Here is an 11,961-nt window from a genome sequence, read left to right as displayed (position 1 = left end):
TGATTTATATAAATGCATTGCCAAGGAAGTCTTTGTCAAGTATTATCATTAATGCAGTAGAGAAGAAAAGAAAGCTTTAAAAGAATCAATTGAAGCAATTCCCTAGCCTCTGCGAATAACTTGTAATGTTTTCTTTTTTTTCCATCTGTGAGTTCTGCATTGGGTAAGCTTAATAAAGAGCTTCAAAATGATTGCTAAGTACTTCAAGAGCTCTCTGACTGTACTTGGTGTTTGCAAGGATTTTCATTTCATAAATTACTTTGTGCAGTAATTTGACAAACTAAGTGCTTTTTTGCACAAGTAGAATTATGAGGCAATCTGTATTGAAAATATGTGGCCTTATAGTACCTTCTTATTTTTGCATTTGGTCACCTTTTTGAGAAGCAAGCTGAATCTTTTATAGAATTTTTCTTTTCTCTAGAAACAGCAGGCTCTGAGAGAGGAATGCCTGCTTCCATTAAAATTGTACCATAGCTATGGGGATTGGACCTATTCCCTGTGGACACAATCATTTTATAAACTACAAAATACTGGCATTTATGCTGACAATATTGTATCAGTCCTGTTCAACAACATGACTGCCCTTCCTTTCCCGCTGACACATCAGGCTTCCAGCCTCCCTTAGTGTCTCACTCAATAAGATACCCCTCATTTAAAACCTGCTGATATTTTTGCCTCAAATCTTGCCTTACGGCTTGGCCACAGCATTTGCCTTGGTCCTAAGCCCAGGTTTGTTTGACAAAGCACCTGCCAACTTCAACTCTGCTGCTTCACCAATTCACTCCAAATTGCATTTTCCTTGGTGTATAGCACCATCTGTACCATGGTGTTGGCCGGCTTGCATTTGGCCAAGTCTGAACCTAGGTCAGGCAATTTCTATCAATCACTGGCTTCCATGATATAGAAGAACTCAAATGTCAACTGGAAAAGATATTCATAGCCTCTAGCCTTAGTACGTCAGTAACTGTCCCAATCAATGTTACAGACTAAAATGTTGACCTTAACAAATTTTGTCAAGGCTTGGTGCTCAGTGCACATTTTTTTCCTAAGCCAAGTGAGTTCACTTCACTTGCATGTTTTTCATATCAAAGTATGTTAGTTTAAACACTAGTATAGAGGTCTAGTTCCTACCTTCCCCAAACTCCATCTATCTCCTCTATCTCTGTTTCTTGTCTCTGTTTCTGTCTCTCTTTCAGTTCCTCTGTCTCTACCTCTCTCTCACAAACAAATTTCCAGTACAAGTCCACTACATTTACATTGTTTGTTATAATGTATCTTTCTCCCAGGGTAATTTGTGTATTCCTCATGGCTGATAAATGAGACCTATGAAGTTTTGTGTCCGGCGCTCCTGGATATACCTACCACATGATCTTGAAAACCAAATTGTTTTCTCGTTATTGTTTTTAAGTGGCTAAATTGACAAATTCAAGTTCTAATCACTCTGAAATTTTGTTACTAAGGTCAAATATGTATTGAATATTATTTCCAAGCTCAAACAATTGTTCAAAGACTAAAAGCAGGAGCAAGACAAGTATGAGCAATCTTTGCAAGTTCCCTTCAGCATGACTTCAGTCTAATGACAAATGAACACATTTGTCCTGCTAGTAGTTATAAACTGAATGATGGTCCTAATTGATCATTTTTGTGTAGGTCTGAATATACATATTTAGTTGGAATTTACCACCAGAGACAACAACTATAGAAGTGTTCAATAATATTCATAAGTGGATTTATATTGGCGATTCATACCTTTAGTTGTTTTAGCATTAAAGAAGTATAAAATTTTGTAATTATTACTGTGGAAAATAAATGAGAGTTTCAATTGGAGATAATAAAGGATAATGCAGAGCTGCAATGAAGTTTGAAATTGTTCATTAATTATGAAGTTTATTGGGGCATAACATAGCAGATCTTGATATATTTGTGATACGCAATAGTTTATAAAGAGTTGTGAATTATTTCTATTACTCTGTTGACACCTTCAAGATTATGCACTTGGTAAGAGTTAAGAATGTATCTTTAGTAATACACATGTTCACATAGTAGGTATCTAAAAGCGAATTATTAATTGCTTCACATGAAGATGGTGAAATAAATGTAAAAAGACTTGGCGTACTAGAATTCTTTATAAAGCCATAATGGAATCACTGTTTTCAGGCTTACTCTTTTATAATGAGCTGCTGTAAAATTGGACAGGTAATTTGAAGGAGAAGTTTCTAGCCACTGAGTACAGCTGAGAACTCTGATCCTGAAATAAAAGGAAACATGGGGGTATATCATTATCAACCTTTCTGTTTGGGGGCACGTTCCAAGATAAACCATAGAGATATAAAGTCTAAGTAGAGAATTACCTCAGAACTGAAATAAATGATGAGCCAGGTGCTGGTGGCTCATGCCTGTAATGCTAGCTACTCAAGAGGTTGAGATATGAAGATAGAGATTTGAAGCTAGTTCAGGCAGAAAAGTACATGAGACATTTGTCTACAATTAACAATCAGAAAGTCAGACATGGAAGTGTGGCTCAAGTAGCAGTGTTCCAGCCTTAAGTAAAAAAGCCAAGCAAGAACAGGAAACCATGAGTTCAAGTCCCAGTACTGACACAATGAATAGATAGATAACAAATGATTGAATTCCTACCAGAAACAAAAGCTGCCAAAACATCATGGAAGTATATATACACAATGCTTGAAGAAACAAAAATATAACCTCATTAATTCTGGATCTTATATCCAGCAAAAATAGCCTTCAAAAAAGACATATTGAATTAAAATCCCTTTGTGCAACTACTTAAAGAGCATTTCTAAAAATCCTAAAATTTCATTTTTCAGTAAAAATGATTTATGAAAATAAAATGAATCTTTAAAATTTTTAATCAAAAAAGTTTATTTTATGAAAATGAAATGTCATGCCACAAAGAGCTTGAAAATATTAACAAAACACATAGTGACATAGAATTTGTGTCCATAGTCTGTAAATCGTTCTCAAGGCAGAATTCTTGGATAAACACTATAAAAATAAAATATATGAATCGTAATAATTGTAAAGATTCACAGTGTCATGAAGTATCAGTAAAATGAAAATTAAAACCCCAGCAATACAATTACTTTGAAAAACTAGTTGATAATTTTTTAAATATTTTATTCACATGTAATCATTGTACATATTTAGGGAGTACATTGTGACATCACAACAATTAGACATATGCCAGCCTTATGAACTAATGATTCTACTCCTTGCAAAAATGAAAAAAGAAATGTTTCCACATGAACTTGAATGAGAATTATTTTCATTTTTAAAAAGTAACAAAATAAAATGATCTACTGTGGTATATTCATAATTGAATAACATTTAGCAGTCCAACTATTGAACTACTCATATATACACCAATATTTATGACTCTCATAGATACAGTTTCGACTAATGTTGCCTGAAACCAAACACTACATTTTTTACAATTCCATTTAGATGGGAAAAGTTCTAGAACACGAAAATCTAACCCACTGTGATGGAAATCAAAACACTGATTATCTGGGGATTTGATATGATTGGAATAAGGAAGCACAAAAATATCTGGATCATATCCTGAATGAATATGAATTGTATGCTGTAAATATTACATGTGTGAGTGAATGCATATCTATATATAAAATATCATTGACTTACACGCTTACAATCTGTTCATTTTTATGTTATGTATTAAATTCCATTTTATTTTAAAATTACAAATTAAGGCTTTGAGAAAACATTTAAGCTCACTAATATCAGGGAAAATTTAACAGGTTGGCTTCTTCTTGCTTTTGTCTAGTTCTTTTGAACAATTAAAGATGATATGCCTTTTTTAAAACCTCACTGTAAACAGCCTGCTATACTGTGGCTTTCATATTAAAATCTGTTCAAGGCAGTCAACACATGTTTATAGATTCCGTAATCAGGATAATTTTAAATAAATGTGCATAAGCCATGAAGTTACGGTTATTCCTATACAGGTTGTCATTTATTTAGGAATGAGTACTTCTTTTACTCAGAAATATTAGAAAATATAACCAGGAATATTAGTAAATAAACACTCCCTCAGATGCCTTATAAAATTTTTGAGCTACCTTAGTGATTTGGGCAAAATGAATTCAACAGTTCTTAGATTTGAATTATTCTGTTCCTTGACTTTGACATCCTTTAAGGGAGATGTGCTAATTTGTAAATAGAAGTGCATATAAAAGAAATATCACCTATTCATTTGCAGTATTTAGGTACAGCAGATCTGAGAATTCTTCAAATCAAATAATATGACTAGCTGTGGCATCAGTAATTTAGCATGTTAAGTTCCTGAAATTTTAATAGGGATGCTCTTCATTTTATCCTAATTAAAATGCCAGCATTCGTTGTAGCTAATCTCAGCAAGGGAGGTAAAGGAAAACTTATAGCTTTCAGAAATTTGTTCATTCCTATTTCTAAGCTAAGTGAATGATTTATCCAGTGACTCAGCATATATCTGGGATTTGAAGGCATATTGCACAAATTAAAATGGGTTTTATTTATTTCTGGAGCCAAGAAGCGAATCCAATTAAAACAAACAATTTGGAAAGGTTTTTATTTCTGAAAGTTATGAATAATGTCTTCAATATAAAAATTGAGTGTCTGCATTTTATGAACCGCTTTGTACCCAGACTCCAATGTATTCTCAGTACTTGCCTTTTCACTTATTAAATGACATGAACTGCTATCAAATGAATGGGTGTTGCAAATAAGACCTTGGGAGGTATTATAATAGAAAATAAAACAGATGGAAAAAAGTTAAACTAAAATCACACTTTCCTTTTCCTAACAGAACATCAATTTTGTTTAGATATCTAGTCTCTTTAGCTCCACAAATTTCCTGTTTTTGGTTTCTTATTTCTTCTTGTCAGGATAGATCATGTGGTCTAAGTCAAACTAATCAGAATAAAGTATATTCCATGTTTGGGAAAAATTACTCTAAACAATAGTAAGTTTTTCTAATTGCCATTGACACTGAAAAGCAGTTGATGTTAAGGACAACAACACAGAGAGGCAGGCATCCCAGTTGAGAGATGTTTTGTTGAATCACAAAATCATAGATACTTCTCTGCTTAAAGCCTCCCCTATTTCTAATCTTCATGTATATGAAAAAACAAATTTCCTTGTTGTTTAGAGAGTTTGTATCCAGTCTTTCTTATAAAAAAAAATTCTTCTAAGCAACATGACAGCACTTCATTGCATATACTCAGGCTTAGCATGACAGTAAGAATTTATTGGACAAAATTTCAAACTACAATAAGATAGTCACAGTTAATAGTCCTTATTGTTATCACAAACAACAGAGATATAGTGAATAATAGTTTGGTTCATAGTGTAATCCCATTGTTCAGGCATTATCAGACTCTCTTCAGGCATATCAAAAGGTATTACTGTTGATAAGTCAACGTATCCCAAATCCTCAAAATTATGGAAACTGCAGGTCTAGCTAACATGCTTAGATAACAACTCGGTCTAAATGTTCACATAAAGTAAATTAGGAAATCTGTCTGAAGACAAGCATGTAAAGAAAATCATTCTAAGGAAATAAGCCAACATAAGATTAAACCATATACACAGAAAAGCACATATAGACCAATGAAAGTAAAATTATGTGTGGATACAAAAGAGAAAAGAGTTAAAAAGGTGTTTTCTAAATAGAAGCATACATGTGCTCATAGGAAAAAAAAGGGTTTCTATTGGAACTAATGCTTTTTACATATTTGAATTTACAGTATATGAGCATTTGACCCATATCTAGCTTAATCCTTCATAAACAGCTATGCTGAAGACTGTTCATAAATTATTAATGTATGAATAAGAGGCTATGCATTTGTGAAAAAGGACAATTTTAGGTTTTATGAGATCCTCAGCTTTGATCATAATCCATGTTCACCCTGAACCCATACTCACCCTGTTCTTGAATCAATTCTTTAAATCTGGTGCATACAAATTGCTCTTTGTTATGTACAATAAAGCTCGATGTGTTCTCACCTATCCTCTAATCTCCTTTAGCTTCTCTTTTCTAACAAAGCAGCCAGACTCTTAGTGCTTTCATTGACATTTTGACCTGGAAGAAGACTGTGAGATTTTTCTGAATAATACATGTGGATATTTCACTCTCAACAAAGTGAAGCAATGTTCTTTTATACTTAAGTGTGGGCTACAAATAGTGACTTTGTTCCAAAAAATAATAATATGAAAATGAGGGAAGAGTATTTTTGCAAGGGAGAAACCTGACTAATATTATTTTGGCCAAATGATTAAGGTCAACATCGACATTAATAAAATTTGTGATGGCATGTGCTGACTATACAACGAAAATTCTACATTTCCTCTGTGATCTTCCTACCAAAAACATATTAATACCACCTAATAATGAAGAAAAATTATACAATCTCATTGAGGGACATTCTCTGAAATACCAGGCCAAATAATCCTCAAAATTGTAATTAAAAACGAAGAAACATCTAAGAAACTGTCACAAAGTAGAGGAACCTACAGAACCATAGCTATGAAATATAATATGATGTCCTCAGTGGGATCCTGAAGCAGAGAAAATGAAATTTACAAAAAGAAAAAGAAAAAAGAAGGGGGAATGAGGGAGGAGGTAACAAACAGTACAAGAAATGTATCCAATGCCTAATGTATGAAACTGTAACCTCTCTGTACATCAGTTTGACAATAAAAATTTAATAAAAAAAAGAAAAAAGAAAAAATAGTTAAATATAAAAACAGTCTGAACTAATAATGTGTCATTATTGGTTCATTAATTCTGAAAAAAGTAAATTTGTCAAGTTAATGGTGTCAAACGTAAGATGTTAAAAAGAGAACAAACTCAGTGTAGAATGTGTTGAAAATTTTACTATTTTTTGAATTTTTATAATCTAAACCTGTTTTAAAGTTAAAAGTTTCTTTAAAACATGGAATGATTTTAAAAAGATGGAACTAAAATATAGCAGTAATAAATGAAAGAGAATGAGTGCAAAGAGATATATGTTCATAGCAATATTACTTAATTACAACAAAATGTATTGTGTGAATAGCTAAGTTAAAATTTTTTGGAATCATTCTGAGTACCCACAAATGGTGAATGGATATAGAAAATGTATTATATAAGCACAATGGAGTCTTATTCATCCATAGAGAAAACACATTTTCTGATATATACATATATACGCACATATATATGACACTTAATTAACAAAATGATCTTTATCATATTATTTTTGTTCTTAAGATGCTTTGCTTTCACACAATGTCTAGTCTTCAGTCAAGAGCCAACCATAGTTATATAGACCAAGTCCATAAGATTTGGTCCACATCATGCTTTAAAATGAATTGAATAAAATAGAATTCAGTAACAAAAAATAAAAACTACTGATTCTTGTAATAATATAGATGAATCTCACAAAAATAATGAGCTACAGAAACCAAATCTAAATTGGCTGTGTAATTGCATTTATATGAAGTTATGAAAATCCAAACAGTGGTTAACTCTCAGAGAGAATTGAATGGAACTGGGAATAAGAATTAGAAAAAGTGTTGGAAGTATTGAAAATGTCCTTTTTTTTTTGTAATAAATCCTACATACACACTTAACCAAATGTATTAAAATGTATACAATTCAAGGTGTGCCAGAAAGGGGATTCTAAGGTAAAAATATAAAATGTATCTTAAATGTATATAAGTATTTTTGAAATGACTGTTAATATCATCAAATCAGAAATCTGTGTTTCTGACTTTTCAGAGAAAGTGAGATCTAGAAATAAATTTTCACATAAGTCTAGAGGTTGAGCTTAGGGATAATTAAATGACTCCTTGTTCAGGTAGACATAAACATCACCATTCTCCAATAAGTCTGGCACTCAGTCAGTTTCTATAATTTGTTATTTTTATAGGCATGTTGGTATTTGAGTTTGAGGTTCTAGTTATATATTTCCTTCCATTTAGGGCTTTTTTTTTTTTTTTTGGCCAGTCCTGGGCCTTGGACTCAGGGCCTGAGCACTGTCCCTGGCTTCTTCCTGCTCAAGGCTAGCACTCTGCCACTTGAGCCACAGCGCCGCTTCTGGCCGTTTTCTGTATATGTGGTGCTGGGGAATCGAACCTAGGGCCTCGTGTATCCGAGGCAGGCACTCTTGCCACTAGGCTATATCCCCAGCCCCGATTTAGGGCTTTTTGGTGTTTAGAGTTTTTTTGTTGCACACTCTTGTCCTTATTCCTGGTACAACTGTCATCCTTGTATTTGCACTGTACATGCAAGGTGACAGGATACATGCATGTGCAGTCTACACACAAATCAACAGCATATCTACACTATTATTGAAAAGATTGGGCTGGCCCTGCCACTGACAGGCTGTCCAAAGCACCCCATACCTGTGCTGAGGCCTGTCTGGGCCAGGGCAGCCCTGGGACTGCGCAGCAATCTAGTTTCTGTGACGACCTGGGAAAGTCTTTTTTTCATTTGCCTTGTATTCGAATACAGAAGATGGTTAGGATGGAGTCATATTGGCTGAAAATATGAACACTGGATTAATTAATAATGACGTTCAAAATGAAGATAGAAGACAAGGTGTCTCTCAGTTTCCATATGTGGAATTGACAGGAAGAGACAGTGTCACTTGCCCCAATTGTCAAGGAATGGGAAGAATTCCCAGGGGGGCAAGAAAAACACTTTTTGGCAGCGATTCCATATAGTGATCAGAGATTAAGGCCGAGAACAAAGTTGTATGTGATAGTATCTATGTTCTTTTCCTCTTTTCTGGACTGGCTGTGTTTTTCCCTTTCCCTCATTCTATTGATGTGAAGTACATTGGAATGAAGTCAGCATATGACAGTTATGATGTGGAAAAGTGAATAATATATTTAAGTATCACAAATACACGGAATATAACAAGCAATAACTACTATTTATTTGAATTTGAAAGTACTACTGCACAAGTTCAGTTTTCAAAAACAGTTATTGGGAAGGAACTTTAAAACATCACCACCAATATTGGCCTACTAGATATGAAATAGATTGATTATACAGTACCTACTATTATAGCAGAGGAAATTGGTTATATGCATGACTTCTATACATTGATATCCATCAAAATGGATGACATAGCACTCATAATGCATGTTACTATGATAGCATACTTTGGCCACTCTGAGTGGATATCCGAGGAGACATACCAGTGCTTGGGCTGTGGAAGGAACATGACAGCTGGGGCTGTCTGAATATCTGAATGTCCTTCAGCCAGAATAGTGATAGCAGAAGGAGATGCAATTAGACAAGATGGTATGCTAATACCACGATATTTTAGTTGAACATGAATTACACAGTAGTTTGTACCGTTTGACCCAAAGAGAGAGAAAGAGAAAACAGATTTTCCTTATAAAATGATAGTAGGTTAAAAGACAGAAAACAAATCCATAGTTCTAAGGCAGCATAACTTTGGTGACAAAAATAATTTGAGAAATATAATTTCTGGATATTTTTGTGCAGAAAATTCCCAAGAACCTACTATTCATGAATGACTTTTCATTAAGATAAACCTTCTCTTCCTGTTTTATATATGAACAATGCTTTATGTGGTAACATTTCAACTAGATAACACTTTAGCTTTTAGCTAAACATTTTTGGTTTTTATTTTGTTGAAATTTTACTCATTTGTCTATTTTTGGCTTATTTCAAGCTGTTGACTACATCACTTATCAACCAGAATAATCTTTGTAAAATCTTTTGTCTAAAACTTTCAAATCTTCTGCGTTTCATGTGTCTTTCCATGTTAGTTACATAGCATTGTGAGTTGTGTGGCAAAGCTGTTTAATGTACAATATTGTAAATAAACTGCCTCTATACAGCTTTGACAAATGTCAAATAGAGTGGTACACATTCAAAATTTAAAGTAAGCTGCTCATAAAAACAGACAAAACAGGAAAATGAAATTCAGAAATCTATAAAGTATTAAGAGATTCTAATTGTATGTTGGATCTGGCATAAAGTAGATTTGAAATAAAACATCTCGGTATTTAAGAAAACAAAAAGATAGGACCAAAAATTTACATGATGCAATACCTGATAAACAGAATTGGAGGACTGTATAAGAGAACTGATTATCACCAATCCAGAGACCTTTAAATTAGACAATTTTTCTAAAAGCACAAGGATGTCATAAATAAAGTAAGTATAGCAAGCATCAGTGGCTCAGGCTGTAAACCTAGGTCCTAGGTACTCAAGAGGCTGAGATCTGAGGATTGTTATTGGAAGCCAGCCCAGGCAGAATGAGATTCTTCTCTCCAATTAAACACACACACACACACACACACACACACACACACACACACACACACACACACACACCCCAAAACAAAACAAAACAAAAACCACCCAGAAGTGGAGCTGACAGTCATGAGGTAGAGTTCTAGCCTTGAGTACAAAACCTCAAAGGACAGCACCCAAGTGCTGAGTTCAAGCCCCAAGACTGGCACCAAAAGTAAGTATGTTAAATTGTGACACCATTTTATGAGTGATTAAACTTTCTTGTTTTTTAAGAGCTTAAATGAATATGGATATCAAAACCTAAAGCCTACTTCAGGTCAAAATAAACTTCACTTTCCATCAGAGATTAGGCATAAATATTTCCATCCAGAAGGGGAATTTTCTGGCTTACACTGACCTAGCTTTGCTAGAGGATTTCATTCAGGAGAATATGTTTCTCTTTCTTCTAACCAGTAACACATGACGTGAAAACAAAAATATTCCAATTAAGCAATCATAAAATTTCCTTACGAAAACACATTATGTTTCCAAGCATTGCATAGAACATGAAAGCTAGCATCCCAGCAGCATGTTTTGAAACCAGTTGCCAACAGTATTTGCCAGGCACGGCAAAAAGACAATGGAGAAGAAAAGAAACAATAATGACCAGAAAAGTCTGGTATATCAAACAGTTTTTTAGGTGGTCATTTAAAAAGGCATTTTCTTACCAGGAAAAATATACTACTTTTAAGTAAGCATGTCATTTGTTTCCCTGTAAGCATCTTCACTGATTCATTTCTCAGGTTTGCTAGCAAATGGGTCCCCAGTTGCAATGTGCACTGTAACATCTACAGTACAGAATATAATAATTTATATTACTATATTAGAAAGAAAAACAAATTGAATTAAACTGGAACTCTGCCTGTCACAGTAGTACTAAACTAGGGGCAATCTGGTTTGAAATATGTAATTTGATTTTGGCCAAATATTCAAATCCAAAGATAAATAAGTGGCTAACAAAGATAAAATTTTCTTAGACATACTTGGAATTTTCAGACAAATATAAATACTGAGTCATGTATGAGAAATAAAGTAAATGGGAGGGAGGAGAGAGAACTAAGTGACATTATAATCAATTGTGCATTGGTGTTTACAAATGCTGACCTGAATTTAGAGCTTTCGGGAATAGAGTTAAATGACACCAGGCCAATGCCCTGAATGGCTTTTAGCAGTGAGGAACATGACAAGTTCCAGAATGATGTTTTCAAAGCATTCATGGCCTTTCTCACCAAACTAGGTCAGTGGTGTTTGGAAGAGAAGTTTGCTTTTTTTGCAGACATTAAAGATCCAGAAATCCAGAAATAATTTTTGATTCTTCTCTCTATAAAAATCAAGAGATAAACAAATGTAAAAATATAAATAGTGTCTGGGGATATAGCTCAGAAGTAAAGTTCTTGTCTGGTCTTGTCTTGTCACAAGGCTGTGATTCCATCCCTGTTAACACACACATAGACACACACAGAGAGACACACAGACATACAGACACACACATACACACACACACACACACACACACACACACTCACAGCAATCTCAGTTGACCAGATAGTTAAGCTTTCTGAATTAGATAAAATTTAGACAAATGTGTGTATGTATATATGTAAATTAATTCAATCAAAGATTGT

General features: G+C 33.8%; 1 pseudogene; it reads left to right on the top strand.

Moving 5' to 3' along the window:
• Positions 1-6,289: 6,289 nt before the first annotated feature.
• Positions 6,290-9,280, top strand: LOC125343193 (annotated as a pseudogene).
• Positions 9,281-11,961: the final 2,681 nt, after the last annotated feature.

Source organism: Perognathus longimembris, chromosome 28, assembly GCF_023159225.1.
Source record: "Perognathus longimembris pacificus isolate PPM17 chromosome 28, ASM2315922v1, whole genome shotgun sequence".
Classification (NCBI taxonomy): domain Eukaryota; kingdom Metazoa; phylum Chordata; class Mammalia; order Rodentia; family Heteromyidae; genus Perognathus; species Perognathus longimembris.
This window is presented reverse-complemented; position numbering and strand designations above follow the sequence as displayed.